Source organism: Canis aureus, chromosome 18 (genome assembly GCF_053574225.1).
Source record: "Canis aureus isolate CA01 chromosome 18, VMU_Caureus_v.1.0, whole genome shotgun sequence".
NCBI classification, from domain to species: domain Eukaryota; kingdom Metazoa; phylum Chordata; class Mammalia; order Carnivora; family Canidae; genus Canis; species Canis aureus.
Window position 1 is genome coordinate 28,550,195 of NC_135628.1, and position 25,440 is coordinate 28,575,634.

A 25,440-nucleotide genomic window follows, 5' to 3' on the forward strand; every position below is an offset into this window, starting at 1 on the left:
ACTATAAGGCGTTGGTTCACACAATGTGAAAGCTGGTAAGTCCAAAGTCTGCAGAGCTGGTGTCTCCATTTAAGATTAAAGGTCAGCAGACAGGCGGGCTGGGTGGCTCAGCGGTTTAGCGCCACCTTCAGCCCAGGCCCTGGTCCTGGAGACCCAGGATGGAGTCCCATGTCAGGCTCCCTGCATGGAGCCTGCTTCTCCCTCTGCCTTGTCTCTGCCTCTCTCCATCTCTCATTAATAAATAAATAAATAAAATCTTTTTTTAAAAAATAAATAAATAAATAAAGGTCAGCAGGCTTCTGAAGAACCAGGAGGAACCAGTGTTCCAGCTCAAAGGCTGCCAAGCAGAATTCTTATTTAGGGGAGGTTATTGGCCCTTTGCTCTATTCAGGCCTTCAACTAATTGGATGAGGTCTACCCACATTATGCAGGCTCAGTCTGCTTTACTCAGTCTACAAATTTAAATGTTAATTTCAATAACACCCTTACAGAAACAGTGAGAATAATGTTTGACCAAATATCTTGGCGTTCAGTAGCCTAGTCAAATTGATACAAAAATTAATCATCACATCACGGTTTTACTTTTCAGAAGTGACACTCTTCTCTCTCCATTCTCAGTCTCACTAGCATCATCTCAGTTCAGACCCTTATGATCTCCGACTGGTTTTCAGCACAAGGATGTAACTCAGCCCCTTCCCCATCCTTTAGTTCATGTAAACTGGATATGCTGTGGATAAATTTATTTTCAGAAATGTTTTTAACATATCATTCCTGTTCTATTCTTTAATTCGCAATGACATCTTACTCCAAATAGATCCACTTATTTTTACAATATATTTATTGCTCTGTGTAATCCAGCCCTACTGGCCCTACTGACCTGTTTCTACTGTCACTCTTCTAATTTAAAACTTTTTTTTAAAGATTTTATTTATTTATTCATGAGAGACACACAGAGAGAAGCAGAGACATAGGCAGAGGGAAAAGCAGGCTCCCTCCAGGGAACCTGATACAGGACTTGATCCCAGGACTCTGGTATCGGGACCTGAGCCAATGGCAGATGATCAACCACTAAGCCACTCAGGTGCCCCTAATTTAGAACTTATATTATAATTGGCCAATAACTTAAATATCTTCTCCATTTATCCACACCCATTCCCTTAGCAATGCACCTCCCTTCTCTGGGAAGCACTGGGCACTCTTCTTCGCCTACCTCAATTCCATCCACCTGCCAAGGTTGGTCTCCAGCTACAACTCCTTTCTGAAGTTTTCCTAATACTCCAAACCAAGAAAGTCTTTTAGTTTTCTAATCCTCACATGCATTTAAGATAAACAAAAGCACTGCTACTCTAAACTACTCTGTCTTATTCATGAATTTCTTTTTTTTTTTTTTTTTAAGAGAGTGAGAAAGAGAGAAAGAGAAAGGGAGAGAGTGTGAGCGTGGGGGGAGGATCAGAGAGAGAATCCTAAGCAGGCTCCACGCCCAGTGCACCACCCAACACTGGGCTTGATCTCACAATCCTGAGATCTCAGCCTGAGCCAAAATCAAAAATCAGATGCTTAACCAACTGAGCCACACAGATGCCCCTCAAAAATTTATTTCTATTGCACATCTCTCTTTCCCTAGTTCCCAATCTCACCCTATCACTTCCAAATACATACCTTCTATTTACTTAGGGTTGAAAATATTGGAATCTGTGCCTTGCTAAGCACTGTGTAAGGAATAGACATACAAAGAGGTACTAATCTCAGAAGCCTTAGGCTAATATAAAATAATTATTGTAGGGATCCCTGGGTGGCGCAGCGGTTTGGCGCCTGCCTTTGGCCCAGGGCGCGATCCTGGAGACCCGGGATCGAATCCCACATCGGGCTCCCGGTGCATGGAGCCTGCTTCTCCCTCTGCCTGTGTCTCTGCCTCTCTCTCTCTGTGTGACTATCATAAATAAATAAAAATTAAAAAAAAATAAATAAAATAAAATAAAATAAAATAAAATAATTATTGTAATAATTAAGGGGCAATATACTACATACTATAACAAAGGTAGATTCAAAACTCTAAGGGAATATAGAAAATATAACAGAAGGAAAAAATAAATTGCCCTACTAGAATGATGTGGTAGGGAGTAAATTTAAGGGGAGGAAGAGAGGAAAAGGCATTTCAGTACTGAAAATAATCTGTACAAAAGAATAGAAACAATGAAGAAAATACATATATATACACACACACATATACACATACATACGTATATAGTAGACACACAAACATATATTCTTATATATTCATATAAGGTATGATGAGACATTTACCATGATGGCAAACAAACTAGGTATTAAGGATCAGAAGCAGACAAGTAAGGGATTAAATTCAGCAAAAGAATCACTGAATAATAGTAACAGAGCCCCAGAAACAAAATATCTGTAATATTAAGAATGTTAAGTCCAGAACTTGAGTGGAGCTGAGAAGAAGCAGGCATGGCTGGAGCATGGAGCTCTATCACTTAAAAGTGACATGACATGAGGAGCACCTGAGTGGCTCAGTTGGTTAAGCATCTATCTGCCTTCAGCTCAGATCATGATCTCAGGACCCTGGGATCACCCCCGTGTCAGTATGGAGTCTGCTTTTCCCTCTCCCTATGCCCCTTCACCCTCCCATCCCCCACCTCTGCTCATGAGAGTTTCTCTCTCTCTCTCTCTGATAAATAAATGAAATCTTAAAAAAAAAAGTGACATGACATGTAACACAGGATTTATGTTCCATACTACCTTTTAAAAATCTGATAAATTCTCAATTCCAAAACTCACCTGGACCCTTGGGTTTTAGATAAAATTCTACAGATCTTTGACTTTGAGATTCCACAGAATGTGTCAGATACACAAAGGGGTCTCTTCCCCCATGAAAGGTTTTAGAGTCCATGGAAGATCCATTTAGAATTGTTTTTAAGTGGAGGATAAGTTTCTTAGTGCCAAACACATTCTATTATTGACTGCCTTTGTGATCTGTGGCAAAGTTTATTTTACTTATAAAATATTAGTTAAAAACAAAAGATAAACTGCCAATCATGGACTCTTACTTCAATCTTTTTACTCCCCTTATAATGCCAAGAATACCAGGAAAAAAATTGTAAAACAACATTCTCTTTGCCTCCTATAACCTTAATAGATAGTTTCCTGGAATTGTCTATTCAAACAGAAAATTAATTTCCATGCACAGCTGGAAATACCACATTGGCAAGTGAAGAAAACATCAAACACCAGTAGATTAAATAAAAAGTGTAGGAACTATAAAGACTTAACAAAACAAAATTTGCTCAATAAGATGGTCCTATGAAAACAGCTTTTCACCGTTTATTTAACGTATGAATACATCTCTTAAAAGCGAAGTAGCAATAATTAAGGAAGCTTTGGATTCAGAGAAACAATGAGAGGATTATATCATTCAAGTAGTTTTTCTACTGTTGTATGAAAGAGAAAAGGTTAACATTTCCCTTGCCAAGTATGAAAGAGGTCCTAGGGCCTGTACAACACATGTACAGGTAAGACATTGCACCCACGTTGTGCCATGTCCCCATGGCCAGTTTTTTTGTTTTATTTTGTTTTCACTTCGGGATGATTAAAAAGTTCTAGAGATAGACGGTGGTAATGGCTGTGCAATACTAATGTGAATGTACTTGATGCCACTGAAATATACATTCTAAAAGGGTTAAAATAGTAAATTTAGTGTTATGTTTGTTTTCCTACGATAAAATACAATTTCAATAATATACAAAAAGTTCTTGAAACCAATAACAAATAGAATAGTCTAAAAAATATGCAAAGGGCACAAACTCAAAACGGGAAGAGAATCCAATAAATACATGGAAAAATGTTCAAAACCACTAATATGAATACAAGTAAAAATGACGACAAACTATCAAGTTTAATCTTTCAAATTACGGAAGATTAAAAAGTCGAGAATTTGAAAAAGAAAAAAGGCAGCTTTTCGAGACCCGCCAACAAGATCAGGCTCTGTTTACACATCGCCCTCCATCGGCTTCAGCCTCATGGGGATTCTCTTTGTACTGACAGCCATCAAGAAAAGCAGGCCCATGGGGCCATCAGGGGACTACTCCGGGATGCCATACCTGCATCGGGCAATGACTTGCCTGGCCAATATTCAACTAATAACCAAACTAAAGAATACACTTTGTACAAATAATTCAGAAACAAAAGAGAGAGAGGCAAAAAACCAGAACATCACTTGCACGAACACAGAAACACATAAAGGCGAGCATGAAGCAATAACAGTGTGGGAACAGAACGGCACATGGCTTCCAGACAGTCAGCCCCCTTGCCCTGCTGCCTTGATTCTCAAGTTGTCAGAAGAAAAATTAAAAACCTCCAGTACTGACACTTTGTAAATAGCAACAGAGAGAAACTTCAGTAAAGATCTGTGTGTTATGAAAGCAAGATAGAGAAAAACATTCCACATGAACTCTATCGTTGTAAGACTTCTGAAAGGAGTGAAAGGTTGAGTTTAGGAACATTTCTAGACCAAGCATGACAGAGTTCCATGTAGCATACTGTGTTATAAAACATGGAGCTACATCTCTATTATCTTTGACAAACAACTCCAAGACACCATGTACTTCAGTAAGCCTGCTGGGATACCCCACAAGCAAAGTGAGGGATCAATTTAATTAGCTACATATAGGAGGAAGTATGCACATGGCAAAATACATGGCACAAAGCAGGAGCTCAGTAAATATTTGTTGAACTGAACTGAAGCAAGTGGTAGAAGCTGATAAACATTACTTGTATCTATTGATAAAATTTATTAGATTATTGTTCCAACTTTCCAATGCACTTAACCTATGTAACCTACGGAGAATATAGGCTTTATCTATAAAGCAAGCTATAAAGGTTCTATTCTTTTCCATTTGGCATCCCCAGTAACAACTAACCCCCCAGCATGGTGCTCATAGGTTCAATGAAGATTCACTTCCCTAGAATCAGCACCTTGGACTCAGTTTCTAGTGACAAAAATACAGACATTTTTTTAAGTATGGAGGTGAAATGTAAATGAAGCAAAGGTGATCAAAACAAAGATTCTAACAGAAGACGGACCCAATGATACATGAGCCACCTCAATGAGATCCACTTAAATTAACTGGAAGTCAGTCTCTTAATATCGAATCTGAGAAATGAGAGGACTCACTCAGTGACTTCCAATCTTCCTCAGGGGATACTCACACTGAAAACTCATTTCATTTAAATGAGGTATATTTATATACATATAGAAATATACTTATCTATACCAAATGCAAATATCATGTTCACAAATTAATACTTAATCCTACAATGTACCTGCTCCCTGATATCTTCTAATGTGGTCTACTCTATTCTACCATTTAACTGCAACCTATGAAATCAATTCCATGGCCCAACAAGAGTTCCTGACATGCAGAAAACACAGAACTAGAGGACTTTTTCCCAGTTTATTAAGGAAAAATCCTGATTTTACTTAGAAGCTAAAAATATCCACCACTCCTAAATACTAGTTCCTCAATGAACTTTCTAAAACTAATTCCTGAATGAAATGACATAATTCCTGCCTTCCCTGTTTCCTCACAATAAGTACCCATGATCCTTTCCACTTGAAAGTCTTTAAAAGTGATTTTCCCAGGATATATGACTATTGCCACACCTGATGACAGAGATGAACACAAGGGATTTTGCAGAAAAAAGTTAGACATCTACCAAAGGAAATCCCTTAACCCCTAATAAAGTACATTTGAATCCTTGTAAACTACCAGACAGTAACTAAACAAAAGTCAAAATGGCACTCACACAGCAGCAGCAAACCACATAAATCTTGATTTTAATTAAATGAAAGATATTTCATAGTAGTTGCCTTCTCCCTTCAAAACTACAGAATTTGTTCCCTGAAATAAAATGATTCTAACTTTCTAGAATAGCATCTTTGTCACTTTTGTAGATTTTCTTAATTAGATGCCTTCTGTTGCAAGACCCCCACTTCATCCCACCTCATTTTCACCATCATTAGTAATGCCCCAAACTTGTGGGTGTGCAGGAATCTCTGGTGAAAAATGAGCTGGCTATGAGTCAAACAATACTTCCCAATCACAACTGGGTTTTTTCAGTACATAGCTAGGGAAAGGTCTTGTTTACTTCTTCCCATTATAGCTTAAAAACCATCTAAAACATTGTCTCCTCAAAGGCACTACAATCTAGATATGGCATGCTAACAGCATCATTTGTGCTTGTCAATGATTTCAAAATGCTTCATTCTATAAACTTGCTCTTGGTTTCTAAGTCTACAGGGTAAGGAAGAAATAAATTCCACATCTATTTAATAGTATCTGGATATTTTATTCATTACAGTTTATAAAATAAAATGGAAAGCCTCAAAGTTTTAACTTTAAAAGGCACTTCAATTCATAAGTATGAAAGAAATATTAATGTCAAAAATTAAATCCATTGTAATCCTGTAATCAAAGCATTCTGTGTATTTTCCAAACTTGGCAAGACACATTTTTATTTTTAATTTTTGAACTACTAATTCTAGAGGAAAAACAAACACCATTAACTTCCTCTTCAGTCACTAGCTGTCTGTGCCATGTGTTTTTATCGCTTCCTGCCACAAGGAAATACGTTTGAAACAAAGAATGATATTCAAAAGAGAGTTCTTGGGGTAAGTCTAAAGTTATTCTTTCAGGAATTGAGAAACAGTGTAAACATATTTAAATAATAGTACAGTGCTAAAACTATTCGGAAAACCTTCATGTTTCTTTCATTACGTGATAATCCTCAAAACAAGTCTGCCAAGATTATTTGGGAATAAACTAGTTGGTTGAGTTAAACAACCTTGCTTCCCTAACACAGCTAATAAACGGCAGAGCTACAATCTAAATCCACTCTGTTTTTGTACCCAACATCATGGTGGAAATCATACCCCACTGTTTTCCCTATGAACCATCTGACCAAATTGTATCAAATTGATTATTTTAGCCTGTCTGTCTAAACCATCATGGGTTTTTGTGTAAGACAGTCAGGAGAGCCTTCAATGAGGTTATAGATGATGATGATGATGATGATGATGATGACGACGACGACGACGACAAGAACATGAAGATGGATTCCACTGCTTCAGTCATGTTCAACACTTATTTATTGAGTCCTGTGTTCTAGGTAGTACACGAAATACTAGGGATCCTAAACAAAGTCATAAATATAGCTCTTACTCTAAGGAGTCGGTAAGAAATTCAGAAAGGGAACTGTTCTAGTCTGTTCAGGTTGCTGTAACAAAATATCATAGACTGGGTGGTTTCAACAATATATTTTTTTTCTCACAGTTCTAGAAGCTAGGAAGTCCAAGATCAAGGTGCGGGGAGATTCAGTATCTGGTGAGAGTCCTCTTTTTCATTTGTAGATGACCACTTTCTTACTGCATGCTCACATGGCCTTTCTTGGTTACATGCTCATGGAAGGAGATCTTTTTTTCTTCTTCCTATAAAGGCACTAATCCCTTCAGGAGGGTCCTACTCTCATGACCTAATCTAAACCTATTGTCTCCCAAAGACCTCCATCTAAATACCAATACATTGGGGGCTAGAGCTTCAACATATGAACTTCGGAGTGACATAACAGGAACCCAACATGTAAAACAAATAATCACAATTAGTTTGATATATGTAATTCTACAACATTATCACTTAATTACATTCAACAAATATTTATTGATGTTGAAAAGAAAGTAAATTTTTGACAGTAAATGAAATCCATGAGATAAATAATATTCTCCATGTTTCACAAATTAGAAAACTGTGGTTCAGAAATGACAATCTGTCCAAAATCAAAAAGTGAGCAAGTGAGGGAGACTGGATTTAAACATAAATCTACCTAGATCCAAAGCTCAGCCTCTTTCTACTAGAATAGAAGAGCTGTAACCAAGGGCAACACAGCCGTCCTCACTGCCTCTTCTAGGATGTGAATAGTATGGCTCTCCCTACCAAGAAAGAGAGTAGCTCTCCAAGAGCCAGGTACAAACACACACAGCATGTACAAACCCTCTGAATAAAAGATGACTAAGGCCTGAGTGCTGATACAATAAAAGCAGGTCAGGGAACTAATTAAGAGCACATAGCCTAAACTAGCTTGTCCCACCTGTAAAAGAGAACATTCTACGCAGTAAGATGGTAGAGCCACTGGTTTCATGGCAGGTATAGGTGACTATAATTCTCAAAAAAATATTTCATAACCTGAGTAACAAGAGAATAAAGATACAAACATAGCTGAAAGTTTAAACCAATATAAAGAAGTGTTTCAATGGTGAAGCAAACCAACCTCAGATGTAGACACAGATCTTATTTATCTGTCTTCGGCTCTGACAAAGTCACTGTGACTCACTGAATATCAAGGCTGTAGCAAAATTTTAAGGGTATACATCTTTTCTGGCGCTTTGCATAGTAGGTACTTAATAAATATGCTGTGAATGAATGGATGCAAGAAAGAATGAAGATTCTGATTAATTGGTCATATTCAAAATTTATAATTATATATCTTATTTTATTTAGAGGTTTTGAAATGATTTCCTCCCCTTCCAATTAAACATCTACCCATAATTTACTTGCAATCCTAATGTGTTCCATAGCCAAAAGGGCTAGATTTTTTTGTTCCAAAATAGAAGAAATGCACGATGGTATTTTACTTGCAATTTTTGAAATCTGGGGGCTCATAAAAATACTATGTTTAAAAGGTATTTGGGGAAAACAGAAATGACTGGGAATAAAGAAATCTGTACATATGAAGTTTGATAATACAGAAAATGTTAAAAACTAGGTAATGTTGCTTATTTGTAGTACAAATGAGGGAGGATAAAGAAAAAAAGAAAAGCAATGATCTTTATTTCAAAGTACTATATAATAGCTATTTTGATGATAATGCAGAGGTTTGTTTTTTTTTTTTAATTTTTATTTATTTATGATAGTCACAGAGAGAGAGAGAGAGAGGCAGAGACATAGGCAGAGGGAGAAGCAGGCTCCATGCACTGGGAGCCCGACATGGGATTTGATCCCAGGTCTCCAGAATCACGCCCTGGGCCAAAGGCAGGCGCTAAACCGCTGCACCACCCAGGGATCCCTAATGCAGAGGTTTTAAAGACAATATCTCTACTCCATCTTACATTCTAGTCATCATTTTTCTCTTATTTCATAATCTTATTGTTAATGTCTTTTATCTTGCAATATTAGGGATCCTTTCATAAGCTAGTTTATATATTTTTTTGAAAAGACAAGCTGTGTGTGCACGTGTCTATACACACACATTCATATACATTTATATAAATGCCCATAATCATTTATGTATATGTGATTATATACAATTATAATGTATATGTCTCTCTCTCCTGGGTGTGTTCTCTCTTAGTACCTCTCTCACATTCCCTAACATCATACATATGTTAGAATTTTACATATATAAATTATATATGAGTACATATAATTTAGAAATTAAATATAATAAAATTATATACATAAATTATATATATAATTTGGAAATGAGGTAATACACATTTTAACTATATTTATTTACAAGTTCATCTCCTTTATGTATCCTTATACGCTCACATAAAAATATCTCAGGCTCACACAAATATGAAAAAAATCACCTCTCTCAAGAATTCACTTTAATTAATGTGTCTTTGGGTTTTTTTGGCACTTGGTTTGCACCTCAGGAATGTGTGTAAGAGGATGACCAGGAGAACTCATGTGTGACCAAGTATCAGAATGTCAGGCAGTACTGACTGATTTCCTAAACACTCAGTGGTACCAAGAGTCCTTGGGTGGTCCCAACCACGCACCTATGCTCTAAGACTATCAGAAGACCAGAAGGTTTTACCAGGCCCCACAAGGCCTTGTAGATCCCTGAAGATTGTGCTAGGCAGGTTGAAGAGGGGCCTGAGAACTTGTGTATTAATAAGTCCCCAGTGATTCTTATCAGACAAGCCTGAAAAACACTGTTACCATGTCTGGGAAGGAGCACACTGAGGGAGAACACCAGAAATGTGGTTTGTCCTTATACCATGGACTCTAGAAATGTTTCATGAGTACTGCCATTTTTTATAGACCATGGCGAGCCATGGAGATTTTTGATAAAGGAAATAATTGGATTTGTGCTTTAGCAGGACTGCTTTACTAGGCAGCAGTGTACAATTAGGCTGAATGGAGGAGAGTCAAAAAATAGAGACTAGCTGGAAGCCTATGATAATAGTTGCAGCCAGAAGTAATGAATGCTAAAGGCTGGGAACAAAAATGGAAAGCAGAGTCAATCGAAATCCAAGCCAACTTAATGTGGAGGGGAACACAGTAGGAGTTTCAAAAATGGCACCACTGTTTTAAGCACAGGAGGTAATGGAGATATCTGTGATGTTCATAAAAAAAAAAGGTTAAAAGGATTCAGACTAGATGCAGTATGACTAAATGAATTCATAATTGAGTGATTAAAAGAAAGACCATTCGGAAGGAGAGGAAACAGGGTTTCAACTCAGTTCTACCATCTCCTTGCTAGGAGGTGTTGGGACACATTTTTTAAGCTCTCTGAACCTAGTAAACTCATTTATAAATAATTCTAGTAAAACATATTCTGCAGGATTTGTGGTGAAGACTAAATGAGGCTATATGTAACACTGATCCTTAGTTAGTTCTTAGCAGACAGTATTTTTTTTCCTGTTTTTATTTTCACTGACTTTTACTTTCAGTGACTTAAAACCATTCCAGATACATAGTAGGCACACAATATACACTTGTTGAATGAATGAATTGCTACTGCTATTATAATTCTATTGAAGACTGAAAAAAGACCATGGGATTTGGCCATTAGACAGTAATTGGTGCACTAAGAGACTGCTTAAATGCCTAGGGGTTTTGAACACTTGGATGAAGTAAAAGTCCAAGTGTTTGTTCTGGTGAGGACATTTGAAATCAAGTGGTATTGTAGAACAAAAGTTTATTTGAGTTTCATTTGTTTGTTTTTTATTCTGCATGTTAAATAAAGGCTTCCAGCTAGAAAAGAAAAATCTGCTTTATTAACGTTAACAATTTTAAAAACATCTTATCCTTTATTTAGAATTTCTACAATATATTATGTCTCATTTGATCTTCACCCCCTTGAGTTAAAGAACTAGGTTACTACTGTCATCATTTCTATCTTAAAGATGAGAAAGCTAAGACTGAGGACAGTTGAGTGACTTTTAGTGCATGAGTGTCAGAAGCAGGAATTATACTGAGGTCTTTTCATTACAAGTTTGCTGAGCTTTCTACTACCCACACTCATCAAGCCCATTCATGCTATTCCACATGAGCTCTCTTCCATGCTTCCTCCCACACAGTTTTCCCTCCTACAATCTGGAAGTGAAGTGGGGGGGGGGGGGTTTTGTGGGCCTGAAGAAGTTGTGAGAATACTGCTCTTTCCTCAAAAAACCAGCCAGTGCCAAAGAGCATCCAACCTCCTGCTAGGTCAGTGCCAGTCAAGAATGCTAACACCGCAGTGTATTTGTTCCTTGTTAGCTTCAACAGAAAAATCTGCTGTTCTCTTGGGAAATATCAGGATTGTCTCTTTGGAAAGCTTTCCTGTAAAGGTGATACAGCTTTAAGTGTGATCTTAACCAATTGGTTAAACAGAAAAATTTGTCTTCATATTGAGTTATTGTTAGTTTGTATCATTGGCTATAGTGTCGATGGCTTGAATTCATATCCTGGCCTTATCCCTAAGTAGGTGCACAACTTTGGACATCTATCTTATCTTTGTCTCTAAGAGTTTCTCATCTTTAAAACAGGGATTCTCAAAAATAGCCCGTTTCATGGGGTTTTCACTATAATTAAATGAGATGCCATATATAAAGCTTTGGCACACTTAGAATTTAAAATAATGAACACTCAATACATGGTCATTGCTATTTGGCAATATGTGGAATCTTAGTCTCACAGAGGAAGCAATTCAGACTCAGAATGATCAAGATACTTGGCACAAAGTAATCAAGCATCACTTTGTAACAGTAATCATGCCTTCCTTGTGGAGAAAAAATATTCAAGATTATCAATGACTTTTTCACTGACTGAAACTGCCACATTTATTCCAATTTTGAATTATTCATTTATAAATTAATGTATTTTTCAGTTCATAAATTGAAATGATGAGGGGAGTAGCTAGACCCACAGTTGAGATTCAAAAATCTTAAGGAAAAAAAAAGTGAGTTTAGAAACACAGAAGGGCTTTTTTTTTTTTTAATTTTTATTTATTTATGATAGTTACACAGAGAGAGAGAGAGAGAAAGGCAGAGACATAGGCAGAGGGAGAAGCAGGCTCCATGCACCGGGAGCCCGACATGGGAGCCCGACGTGGGATTCGATCCCGGGTCTCCAGGATCGCGCCCTGGGCCAAAGGCAGGCACTAAACCGCTGCGCCACCCAGGGGTCCCCCAGAAGGGCTTTTTAAAGCACATAAATACATATTCTCACATATTCTTGTAACAATATCTAAGTGAAATTAATTTGCATCTTTTCAAAATAGAAAAACCAAGAGTTTAGTCTTCATAACTAATAAGATAATATTTCCTTTTTTAGAAAGTGTACGTCATTTCCTAAAGGGTATGATTTTTATATTTATTTATGATTTTTATATTTATTTACTTTCTCCTGCTCTTTTGTACTTCTCTGATGTTTCTTTCAATAGTGGCTCTCATCATTGGCTGTATATTATAATCACTTAGGTTTAAGTGAATACCCACACCCAGGGCTAACAAGAATCCAATTAAATCAAAACTGTTGAGGCTGGGGGTCCCAGTTCAAGTTTTGCTTCTGAATTTTTTTTAAAGCTCTATAGATGACTTTTAAGGCAGAGCCCAAACCAAGAATCAATGGCTTACCCAATATCTTTCCAGCAGAATGATGGACTTTTTTGCCTTGTTGATTGTTGTCTGTAAAGAAGTTATTTTACTTCCAGCCATAACACTGCTTATTCTGAAACACAATCTTGACCTTTAATGCAAGTTAGATTTCCCTTGATTCTAATCAAACACTTTTAGAGAGTCCTACTGCATTAACTTTCCTAATAAAGTTAGGTGGATGAGTTATATAAGACCAAATTATACACAGCACTCAATTATAGCACTAGAAAAAAACAGGACAGACAGGTTACAGATTAGGGCTCTGTGGTATTTTTTTAAGAGTTTAGGTATGGTGCTAAACTTTTAACAGTCGAAGTTATAAATCAAGGAGAAAAATGTGATTCCAAGAAAACCAGCACAAGAAATACAGTATTATAATATGAAAATATTTGACACAATAATACAGCTTTTCTGAAATCCTTTGAAGTCAATACCCAAAACCCTTCTAATGAATTATACTAGATCCAGACTGTGGAACAATGGGGGTTAAAAGAACCAGAAAACCATAGGAAGCTTGATCTGGCTATACTGGCAGGCAGGCAATCAAAAAGGAATATAATTTATAGATTTAAACAGCAGTAATTTTATTTTTTTCCTGGGTTGTTTTATAGTGCTGTCATATGCATGCTCTATAACAGTGTGGAATGAAATGAAATTCCAGGCACTCTGAGAAAAGCAGGAGGAGAAGACATCCAACAGCCAAGACACATCACTAGCATATGTTATTTATCCTTTCAATAACTTGGTTTACTAATGGTTTAAAATGACAAAAATACTGAACTAGTCTACAAATTCTCTTACACTGGCATAGCCTCCCTACAGAGCAGCCCTCTTCCACAGGGGAAAACATGCAATAAGGTGGAAAAATGGAATCCGACAAAGACCCCAAGAATCTGAAACTAAACAGGTTCACAAATACAGGAAAGAGAAGTTAAGAAAGTATTTTATCTGTCTCCTTTGAGTAACTGAAGTTATTAAGTAGAACCTTAAACACAGGTTGAAAACTTCTGGATGGACAGATGGGTTCATTTGTTTACTTAAATATTCAAAAAAGTTTTTTTGTTTTTGTTTTTAATGAATCATATGTTAAGTGACCAGCAGCCTTAAAGAAGGATAAGATACTGTGCCTATAAGTTTCAATGTGACTTAGTCCTTGGCCCTTTCCTCTGTTCCTCCTTTTATAATCTTTTGATAAGGTCATGCTTGCTAGTTTAAAGCTACCAATGTTTTCAACTGTGATCTTTCTTTAGATGATTCCTAAATTCCTTTGGGACCAATTTCTCTTCATCAACTCTACATCTCAAGTCACCCTCTTGACAACTAGCAGACCGTGGTTAAGAATACACACTCTAGGGGCACCTGGGTGACTCAGTAGGTTAAGCATCTGCCTTGAGATGGGGTCATGATCTTCAGGCCCTGAGTCGGGCTCCCTGCTCAGGAAGAAGTCTGCTTCTCCCTCTCCTCTTGCCCCTCCTCCCATCACTCATGCTCTCCCACTCAAATAAATAAATAAAATCTTAAAAAGAAAAAAGAATACACACTCTAGAATTAGGATACCTTGATCTGAGTCCTTGATTTATTCTACTCAATTTACTGTGAAACCTTGATAGAGCAAGATACTTAACTAACCTCTCAAAAGTCTCAACATCCCTATCTGTAAAATACGGATGAGAACAGTACCTGTACCTCAAGAGTTATGAAAGGAGTTCTATGAAATAAAGAAAATATAGTCATGAAGCCCCTAGCTTGCAGAAAAAAATTCAGCAAAAGTTAACTATCTTTTCTATCAATATCACTTACATTCTATTATCATTCTTGAACTTCAAAATTATTTTTGTTGCTTCCTACTGTGCTTTTCTGTCTTGTAGTCAATCACTGTATCTAGCTATTCTTCTTTTGAAACATTAAAATAAAATTTTCCCGTTTCTTTTTTTTTAAGATTTTATTTATTTATTCATGATAGACAGAGAGAGAGAGAGGCAGACACACAGGAGGAGGGAGAAGCAGGCTCCAAGCCGGGAGCCTGACGCGGGACTCAATCCTGGGACTCCAGGATCACGCTCTGGGCCAAAGGCAGGCACTAAACCACTGAGCCACCTAGGGATCCCCCTTACCCTCTGTTTCTATTTTTCTCACTGTGGAGAGTCTGCTCCTAATATTTACAGGACTTAGATTAAAATTATAGACAGAGGTCCAGCTATCGTGTTTCTAAACTTTTAAAAAGTATATACCAGTCTATCAGATGTTAAATAAAATTTGTTCTACCCTACTACGTTTGAAATACCTTAAACGATCAGGTTTAAATTTCGATTTTTCAGTTACTTCTGGATTTCAGACCAGAAAGTCTGAGCAAAAGGAAATTTGGTGCCTGAATGTGGACCCCTGGCCCTTGCCTCCATCCATGACCACCCACCTCTCCTAATCTTACCCACCTAATCTTCTGAAATCTTACCCATCTTTCAAGGACATTCTAAATACTTCGTTCTCCAAATTTTCCTTGAGCCACATATGATCTCACCCTCCTCTGAGTATCCAAATTATTTTGTTACTCTATAGTTTAATAGAACTTACAGCCTTCCATCTTACATTTTTAACAGTACCTAAGCCTTTGTTTTCCTAGTTACAGGTCACTTCTACAAGACCTTCAATGCTAGCAGCATGTAAGAATTTCCTGATGAGTCTTAAAAAAAAAAGACCTTTAGGCTTCACCCAAAATCAAGCATGAGGTGCAGTGGGGGAGCAGGCAGAGATACTTTTCTAAAGCTCCACTGTTGATGCAGCAAGCGTTGATAAGAATTGTATAAGATTATAAATTCCTTGGAGGGCAAGGTCTATGCTTTATTTTGTACTCAACACATTCTCTGGAACTGAATTTAAGCTGATATGTGTTTTCCCTCCTGCAAAACACTTTCTGGTCCACAGGCTGCACATAACCTCTATAGTTACTGAAATAATTTATGAGCACTGGGGCGTGATGGTGACTTATGTTCTACAATTATGTAAAAGGAAAGATACAAAGAATTAATCTCATAGCCTGGATCAAACTGTCTCTTTTACCTGCATCTCTGTGTTTACTCTGTATGGTACATCTGATCAACAAAATAATGAACTTACTAAATCTGGTCAATGTGTTATTCTTAATACCTAGCACAGTGTTTGGCATATACTGAGCATAAAATAAAAGTCTGGTGAGACTGGGTGAGTGAATAAGCAAATGTGTGAACAGAAATTACGAACTGGCAGCAGCTGAGAAATTATTTCGGTCAGGTGTGGGGTAAGTTAAATAATGACTGCTCAAAAGATACTCATATCCTCATCCCTGGAACGTGTGAATGTTATCTCATAGGTCAAAAAAGGGGGAAATTTTGCAGATGTGATTAAAGATCTTGAGATGGACAGATGATCTTGGCTTACCCACGTGGGCCCCGAATGCAACTACATGTATCCTTATAAAGAGGGAGGCAGAGGGAGACTAGAAACACATAGAGGAGAAGGCAATGTGACCATAAAGGGAGAGATTGGAATAATGCTGCCACAAACTGAGGCACCAGAAGCTAGAAGAAGCAAAGAACAGATTCAGATGGGGACACACAAGAATGCTGGTATGGCAAATGGTGTAAAAACAGGCCAAAAGGTGAGGCAAGGCAGCAAAGTCATTTACTATTGGAGGTGGGATAGGGTAGGAAGCTGGCATATAATAAAAAAGAGGGATGACATAATTCCATTTGCTTAAAAGTGAACAAACTTGAGAGACACAACTAGAAATTGTGACAGAACATGGAAACGATGGTCTCTCACCAGTGTGCAAAGACCTGCAGACATCAGTGTTCACAGTGAAATTCACAAAAGCAGAGTTACAGATCACAGTTGAGAAAAAAGCACAAATTTTTATATAATAATTCTAAATGAACAGTAGCTACTTTAGTATTCTTTTACAATTATATTTTTATGTACTGATATAACAAATTCATGACATATTTTCCAAATAAAGAAACTGGGACAAAGGGAGATTTAGTGAATAGCAGATAGATAACAGGTAACACTTGTTTTCAGAGCTTATGTGTAAGTCCTTGAGTTTTTACTAATAACTTCAAATATGCATTTGTATTTGTCAGTAACAGATAAGGTAACCAAATATTCAAAGCAAAAGATACGGGTTCACTTAGAACTGATAAGTGTGAACTCTTTTTCTTGTGATGTGGGGGTAGAGGTGGAGAATGAAAAAGAATATACAGAAAGCAGAAGCAAAAAGACCAAAACTCTTCACCCTACATATTGGCTGAAAACATATAACCACAGCAGGATGTAAACATTTCCATAATGATCCTACAGTTATAACAAGCAAAATAAACAATCCAACCTTAACATGTCCCAATTCCCCGAGGACCTCAGGTTCACCTTGTAGTTTAAGATTTAGTCACTCATTTAGACTGAGCCAAATCCCTGTAGATTCAGGGAGTTTGTGATCAACTAATGGGTTATGGCGTTATTGTCAGTGGATGTTACCCCACAGGAGGCTGGACCATTGCATCACTCAGGGTAAAGACATACTTCTTTTGTGTGTGACAAACAAGAGCCTACCCAAAGAGGTTCCACAGGGAGCTGTGAGTGAAAGATATGCAGTGCTTACCTGTTCCACATCTGTTCTTTCCATAATCTTTAGAAATATGAACTTCCTGGGCAGACATGAAGGGAACCCCACATGACTAGATATATGCCAAAGTAAGAGATCACTTCATCTATCCAATATCATGCTGCCACAATGTCAAACAGTAAAGCCAAAACATATCTTCAATGGAGACACACAGAAAATTTAGGATCCTAATTTAATCTTTATAAAGACTTCAATTATCATATTAAAGTGCTTATGAAAAAAAAAGAAAAAAAAAGAAAAAAATAAAGTGCTTATGAGTTCCTTTTACATGAGAAGAACTGAAAACATATATAGATTGAAATGTCATAAATTTTAAAGCAGCTGTTTTCCTTTATACATATTTCACTGAAGGTCCTCGGAAATTAGTGCATAAAAAACATTACTGCTAATCATACAGTCTGCAAAAAATGCATTAATTTTTAAAAGTTTAAATGATGTAGGACCAATGAATTCTAACTTAAAACAATTTGCCGCTTAACCACAATTCCAAATCCTTTTACTCTCTCCTCTATTCTTAACTACAATGTGTATTTTTAATCGGGTGGGAGGTAGTTTCTAAGTACTAGAACAAGGAGAGGTCCAAGTTACTAAAAGGCAAAAGGCTGAGAGGTCAGCCTCGATCACTGCTAGCTAAGGCAGCTCTGCAGGTAGCTACAGGTCTCACAAACAATAACCACCCTATTGCCATGTTCATTGTTCAACTAATAGGGAAGCCACCCTAGAAAGACAAAAGCATTTCAGTGGGTAGCACCTAAACAGTCAAAAGAACAGCTCAAAACCATCATGAAGAAGTAAAATGAAAAAAAGGTCAACAAACAAGAAGAAATAAAGGGAAGGGACATGATTTACTACCGAGATCAAGCAGCTTCATTTTGCTCAGGTATTTTCGACTCCTTCCCCTCCCTCCAAAGATAGTGCATCAGCAAAATATCCTTTATTCTTTACTTATTTGGCTCCTTTTATGTGCTAGACAACATATCAGCTAACTAATCAAGCAACCATGAGTAAAATAACCAATTTTTTTATTTTATATTTTAAAAGATCTTAGAAAGAGGTCTTTTGTTTTCAAAAAGCTTAGTTTATTACTAAGCTATGAGTTAGTAAACCCCCACCTCTAGGAGATAAGCTCCATATTCAATGAGGTAACAGATGTCACAGGAGCCCAGAATCACCCCGGAAAGCTTCACAGAAGAATGAAATAGAGTCATGCCTTGAACAATAAATAATCATAAATAACAAAGTGAAGGGGTAGCAGTATGAAGGGGAAGGCACTCCCAACAGTGAGAAAGTTGCATTCAAAGGTCTGCAGGCAGGAAAGCAGGGAAGGCACACAATTCCATGTGGTGACCAAAACAGACTCATGGTTTATTCATGAGGAAAAGAAAGACAAACAGGAAAGGATATAGGGTCCTTGTATACCTCAGGGAGAGGTTGTATGGAGAGTCTCTGACATTTCTCAAACAGCGCAGAGACTTCATCACTTAACCTAAAGGAGGAATAATCTCATAGTAGAAAACAGACCTCCTACCAAGAAGTTCAGAGCGAAATCTGTTCCTTCCTAGCAACTTTACAGAACTTGAGTATATGTATGTACCAAGGGCATTTGCTTTATCCAATCTCCCTTCCTTTCTTTCCTTTCATTCTCATGTATTTTATTTTTTAAAACTAATTATATAAAAAACCTAATTATATAAAACCCAAATCTTTTTGGAGTTAGGCAGGATAAAAGATAAAGAAAGAAAGAAAACTAAGAAAGGTAAGAAGGCAGATGGGTAGGCGGATTATCAGTTCTCCCAACAGAAGGGAAAATGAACTCTACTTTGACATATTTTATTGAAATTTAGAGATTTGATAGCACACATTATCCAACGCAAGTTATGGTATGTATTATTTTTCCTCTTTCTATAATTGGCTTCCTGACTTTTTCTACTAATTTCTGGATCCTTTCACTAAAATACTATTACCTTTAAAATCTGTTTTCTAATTTGTTGTTTCACTTTAAACATAAAGCCAAAATAAGATATATTAAGTTCTCCATTAAAAATGAAGCACCATATTAATGGCACAAAGATACAGATACATTCAAAAATAACATTAAAAACCACCCCAAAAAAATTCATAGCTTTGTGCTTTTATTCTCTTAAAGTAGTTTTCAAAATATTCCCTAATTATATTTCTTTTAATACAATATAAAATGAAAGCAGACAAGTTTTCAGAAAGAATGATTTCACAATCACTGGGTTAATAATTTATTAACAGACAGTACTCCCTGAATGATAGTAACAGTCCCCAAATGTCCATGTCCATGAACACACTGGGCAGACTTTTGAGATTCCAGTGACATACCAAACAAGTAACTATAATGACTTCCTATATTTCGTCCTACCACATAGACATTCTAAAAAGCGAGGTTCAAGATAAAGTTCTGGTTTTGTCTATTTGTACAGCAGTCTTAGATCTGCAGAAAGCACTCAGAATCTCAAAATCAGAAAAATAGAGGTAAGGTAATCAAACAGCCTTTCCCGTAACAAAAGACCCAGGTTTCACCAGCTTTTGTTAAACATGCTTATATTCCCAGAGAATCCGAACCCACTAACTGGGTTTTCTTAATAATTTGTTCCTATGTCATTTCAGCATTTCTTTCTAAAGAACCACTTCCTCTTAGATGAAAGTTAAAAGATAAGTGCCTGCATAGGTGCCCCTGTGATTATCTGCCCTCTCTTAGGACTCACAGAATTCCAAAGAGGGCAAAATTATTAGGGCAAATTCCAACTTCAAAGGAAATTCCCCAGCCAGGCCAGGTGCCAGTGGAACTATAATATCAATATAAAGAGAAAGCCTTCTTGGAAGGTAAGAGTCTTGGAGAAAAGGTATTAACTAAGGAGCAACCATCTATCACAAGAGGAAAGAGCTTTATATAATCACATGCCGGAAAGTTATCATGAAAAAAGACTTAAAAAAACTTCACAGATTGCCTCAGACTTCTACTCTCTGTAAATCAATATAAGACCTTAAGGAAATACTCACCAATAAATTAAGTCATGAGTCTTTCTTTTTGGGTATTAAAGTAACTCTGAAGCAACTTAAAAATCCACACATGAGACATGCATGGATAAAAGGTATTGATTATAATTTGTAAGGATAAGCATGACAAAATCAAAGGCATTATAATGGCTCACCTATTAGAAACTCAGAATTTTATAAATCTATATAACAAAGACAGAAAGAACCAAGAAAATAAGAGGGATTGAAGACAATTAAAATGTAATTGAAACATGTAAGAAAAAAGAACAAAAACATATTTTGTTCATAAGAGAACTTTGTGCATTTCTTCAGAACTTACTGAATTTATTCTTATCTCACTAATGATTTTATTTAACACAGTTCTTTGTTTTCTAACCCGACAACAAATTAGAAGCAATAAATTATATAAATTATATGGGGAAGACTGCTGTATTGACATTCTTAAAAGATAACAGATAAAAATTAAATAAACAGAAAACCACAGAAAGTAAAGAATTTGAGTATTTAGTGGAGTTTATATGGTCCTACATACCTCTGTATTCCCTGAGACTTATTATTGCATTGCAAAACAATCTCACACATAGGTGTACACACACACACACACACACACACACACACACACACAACTTGGCCATTATTAACAGGAAACCCTAAATTATGCATAGAAAAAGAAAATTCTGTAAAAGTCCACATATTGTTTATAAACAAAAGGCCCTCCGTGTGCTTTGTCAAGGTATTAATAATTGCTCCTGGATCTTCAAAAACTAAAATCTAGCATTGTTTTATAATTACGTTCATGAAAAGATCCGTATAAAACAAGTGTTTATCAACCACTGACTATTTGACCTAGATTTTCATCAAAATATTTGAAACTACAAAAGTGTTTAAAAATGTGATGCCAATATGCAATAAAGAGCAAACTTAAGAATTGTGAATATTAAATTACACTTTCCTCGGCATATGCTTAACTATAATCTAAGATAAAGTGACATGACTTTTTTTTTGGCACACAGCCTTCACCTGCCACTGATATGACTTTTATACACTAATTAAGGACAGATAATATTCTACATTATACATATTATTCCAATTTTCTGGAAAGTTTCCACTAACAACAAGAACTTGAGTTTTCTAATAGCTACACTGCTTCACTATTTCACACAATTCATAAAGAAAGGGTTCCTTAAGCATCTCTTAGAAAATGTAGATAAGTAAAAAAAAAAAGAAAGAAAGAAAATGTAGATAAGCTGCATCTCCCTAAATTCACTGTGTTTCTATGTCTTTAAAAGAACCTTACTTAATTCTTTAATAATTGGTTTAGTCAAGAGTACATTATGAAATACTCCTACCTACCTCTTGTAAGCAATACTATATTTGCACTACCAGGTATAACAAGGTGTATTCAAGACAATTGTGGTAGAGATTGGCCAACTATTCACCAAACCTGTTTCCTCCTCTTTCTGGTCCACTGCTAGACTACTTTCCCCAGCCTCCTTTGTAGTCAGGTGTGGTCATGTGACTAAATTCTACCCAAAGAAATGTGAGTATGCCTATGGAAGTGTCCTATATAAACCTACTTCTTCCATCAGCTTGATGTAGAGATGTAGATTGACCTTAGAATCCAAAAGCAGAAGAAAGACAAGTCACAAGTCAGAAACTGCCCGGAGCCTGAACAGCCACCAGAAAAAGACCAGCCTGCCACTTAGGAAAGTCTTTTTGGTCTCTACATGAGGAAGAAATAACCTTCTTTTCTGTCTGAACTACATTATGGGGGTCTTTTGGTAGTGTTAAAATAATGAATACAATAAGAATTATATAAACTGAGTTACCCACCAAAATTAATTGTAAAAAGTAAAAGTTGAGAATTAAATGTGCAAAATGAATTTAAACTGAACATTTTGGTAAAAGATTTGCACCTCATTTTTAAAGCACTGTCCCTCAGGAAATGGGAGAATAAAATGCTCTCTCTGGTTTATGTTTCAAACTTGAATATCAGCTTGAGAAGTTTTGACTTAGCAATAGCAAAAGAATGAGTCAGTTAACTATGAAGTTAAAGTAGTAAAAGAAAATCCAAAATAATATTTAATACATTTAACATTCCTTATTTCCCACCAATACTATACTCTGGTCAAATTCAGTTGCAAAACTTCAAGAGACTGATTTATTTGATTATCTTAGACTATTTTTCTTGAATACAACTTGAAATAAATAATTAGCTGGGAGCCTGAAAATATTTTAGTTACACAGAGCTTACTGCAATGAGATTTGACCTGTATTTCATTAAAAAGCCAACTGGTCAGATTCATCTGGGGAAGCCATAACCTACTTGATTTGTCCTATGACTCTATTTCATTTACCATTAATTTTCTATGGTAACATATTATTAACAAACTGAAGAGAAAATACCCACTTGGACATTTTTGTATTTGTTTGTAGCTTTGTCCTGGTTTTAAGTTTCCTACTTAAGGATTAAATGGCACCACAGTGGGTAATGCACTGGAGTAAAAGTGGTGAATCATTAAAGAGTTCGTAAATTTTAAAAACAGGGGCAGGCCTTCTGGGCCCCATATGCTTCTAGAAAACCCAATGTTGTGCTGTATTAATTGAACCGTGAAACTTTTATTAGTCCTCTGTAAAAATGCTTGCAGTGAAGCTTTTATTAATGCTTGCCCTCAAATTGTTTATACTACTTAGCATTTCCGTAACAATCTCTATTTCAAAGAACTTTTTGATCATTAGTTAAATCTACTACATTTCTGTAAGAGAATGCAGCTGCTTAGCAAAATGGAGGCATGAAGGGAAAACTCAATTAACTTTTGCCTGAGATTTGCCAATGAGAAAAGAAAGAGAAGAGAAGATCTTCCCACAAACCTTTAACTTCTGATTCTATAAGCCTGGTTCTGTCACTCCATATGGGTGGAGTAATTGTTCTAAGTGTTCTCATAATGGTGAAGAAAAGAGAAATTAGTTCCTTTATGCAATGGGCTTTGAATACTAATGTTACAAGACTTTGCAAGAGCTATAGCAACTCTACTATCCAAACTCACCTACATGCCCACAAGGCCACAGCATTTCCAGTAACAAGAGGCAAACTGCACACTGCAGTCTATGTTTCAAAAATTCCTTTGGTTACATTTTTGTCAAAAATGCATTATATAATTAGATTCATCAAAAGTAAAAGTCATGCTGGAATCATTCTATGGTTGAGGCAGCCTAATTTATTTACTCTTAAAAATGCCCAGGCTCAAATTATGTTTTCTATATTCTTGGGATCATACTAAAAATCTGATCTGGGTTAAAATAAGTAGAAATCAGTTTTGAGTCTGGGGTTGGGGAGGAGGAAATGTACTCTATCTATAAGAATATCCTTGGGTCACCTCTGCATAAAAACAGGATGGCCTAGACAGCGGAGAATTCATATAAACCACAAGAATTTCCCCACATCTTATAATCTCTTCTAATTTTCAATAGCACTAGCTTTTCATTTAGCAGAAAGCAAAATAACTCAGTTATATATTAGCTCAAGGAGAAACACCTATATTCAGATAGGATTTAATGATATATTTTCTGTTTTTCTAGAGTCTCAACATGAGAAATTCTAGGGCTTGTTAGATTAAAAAACATTTCTTCACTTTGCAAGTCATGGTGAAGAGCACTATGCAATCTGGTATCTAGTACCCGCCCCCCCCACCCAAGTTGACCGCATAATTCTCTTTAGGGGAGGAATCTGAGAATCTGTATTTATAACAAGAGCCCCCAGTGATTTTATTATCTGACATGTTTGGAAACTCCAGATTAGACGAGCCCTGAAGTCTTTCCTTCAGAGATTTAACAATCCTGATAAAAAAATTAATTACTAGAAATTGCATTCATACTGCTATACAGAAGAAATTAGTTTCTGCTCCTATATTTATAAAAAGACTTAATACACTGAATGGGCCAAACTACTTACTCTTCTATGCCTCCACTAAAGGGTGCTGTTCATCAAGGTAGAAACCATAATTTAGTACTCTCTGCGTCCCCTGAATAACACACGGCCTGGCACAAAATGCTTAATGAGCTTTGAAAGACTATCCCAACTGCAGCAGTTAGCTGCCAATCTTATCCAGACAGTCTTCCCTCCATTCAGGCTCCTTGCTGCCCCAAAGCAACACTCAATGCTCTAACTTAGAACATTACTGAGGCACCGAGATTAAAATAAAAACCAGTGAATTCTATATTCAAAAATCAGCACTTATTGTTTGACTGAATACATGATCAAGACAGTAATATTTAGTACTTGATATCAACTATAATTGAACATGGATGGAGAAGTTTTATGGGGAAAACAAGAATTCACACTATCCCCGAACCAATTTTCAAGACAAACATAAATACTCTGTCCAAAGCACTGACTATTAAAGAATTTCTGGAATAACTGGAGTGAGTCTATTTTTCTGGTGCACAATAACTCCTTAGAGCCCTTTGCAGAACAAAAGCAAAACAAATGGATGGTGATTGCCTCAGGCCAATTTAAGTCTCTTTTTAGATAGCTTTTTTTTTTTAAAAGGAGATGTAAGAAAAACACTTTTTCTAAGTCAAAAGATTAGGTTATTTCTCACCAAAGAACATATATGGCACCATAAAATACAGGCTAATAATAGCAGAAAAATGTTTTCATGTTTATGACCAGAACATTTTATTTTACATATGCAAAGTGCATTTCAGGTCTCTGATCATAGTTTGCATTTTAATAAATACAAAAGACTCCCACCCACCTGGCCCATTTGCCATGACTTTCCTCAATTCAAATTTCATTCATAAAAACTTCCCAAACAGAATTAAG

The 25,440-nt window shown here is 36.4% G+C and overlaps 1 protein-coding gene and 1 non-coding gene across 5 annotated transcripts in view; one reads left to right on the top strand and one right to left on the bottom strand.

Moving 5' to 3' along the window:
• Positions 1-25,440, bottom strand: part of HDAC9 (histone deacetylase 9) — a 1,013,161-nt gene that overhangs the window by 823,878 nt on the left and 163,843 nt on the right. The window lies entirely within an intron of this gene.
• LOC144289228 (U6atac minor spliceosomal RNA) lies at positions 3,450-3,581 on the top strand. Its single transcript, XR_013357219.1, has one exon. It is a non-coding gene; the product is annotated as a U6atac minor spliceosomal RNA (small nuclear RNA).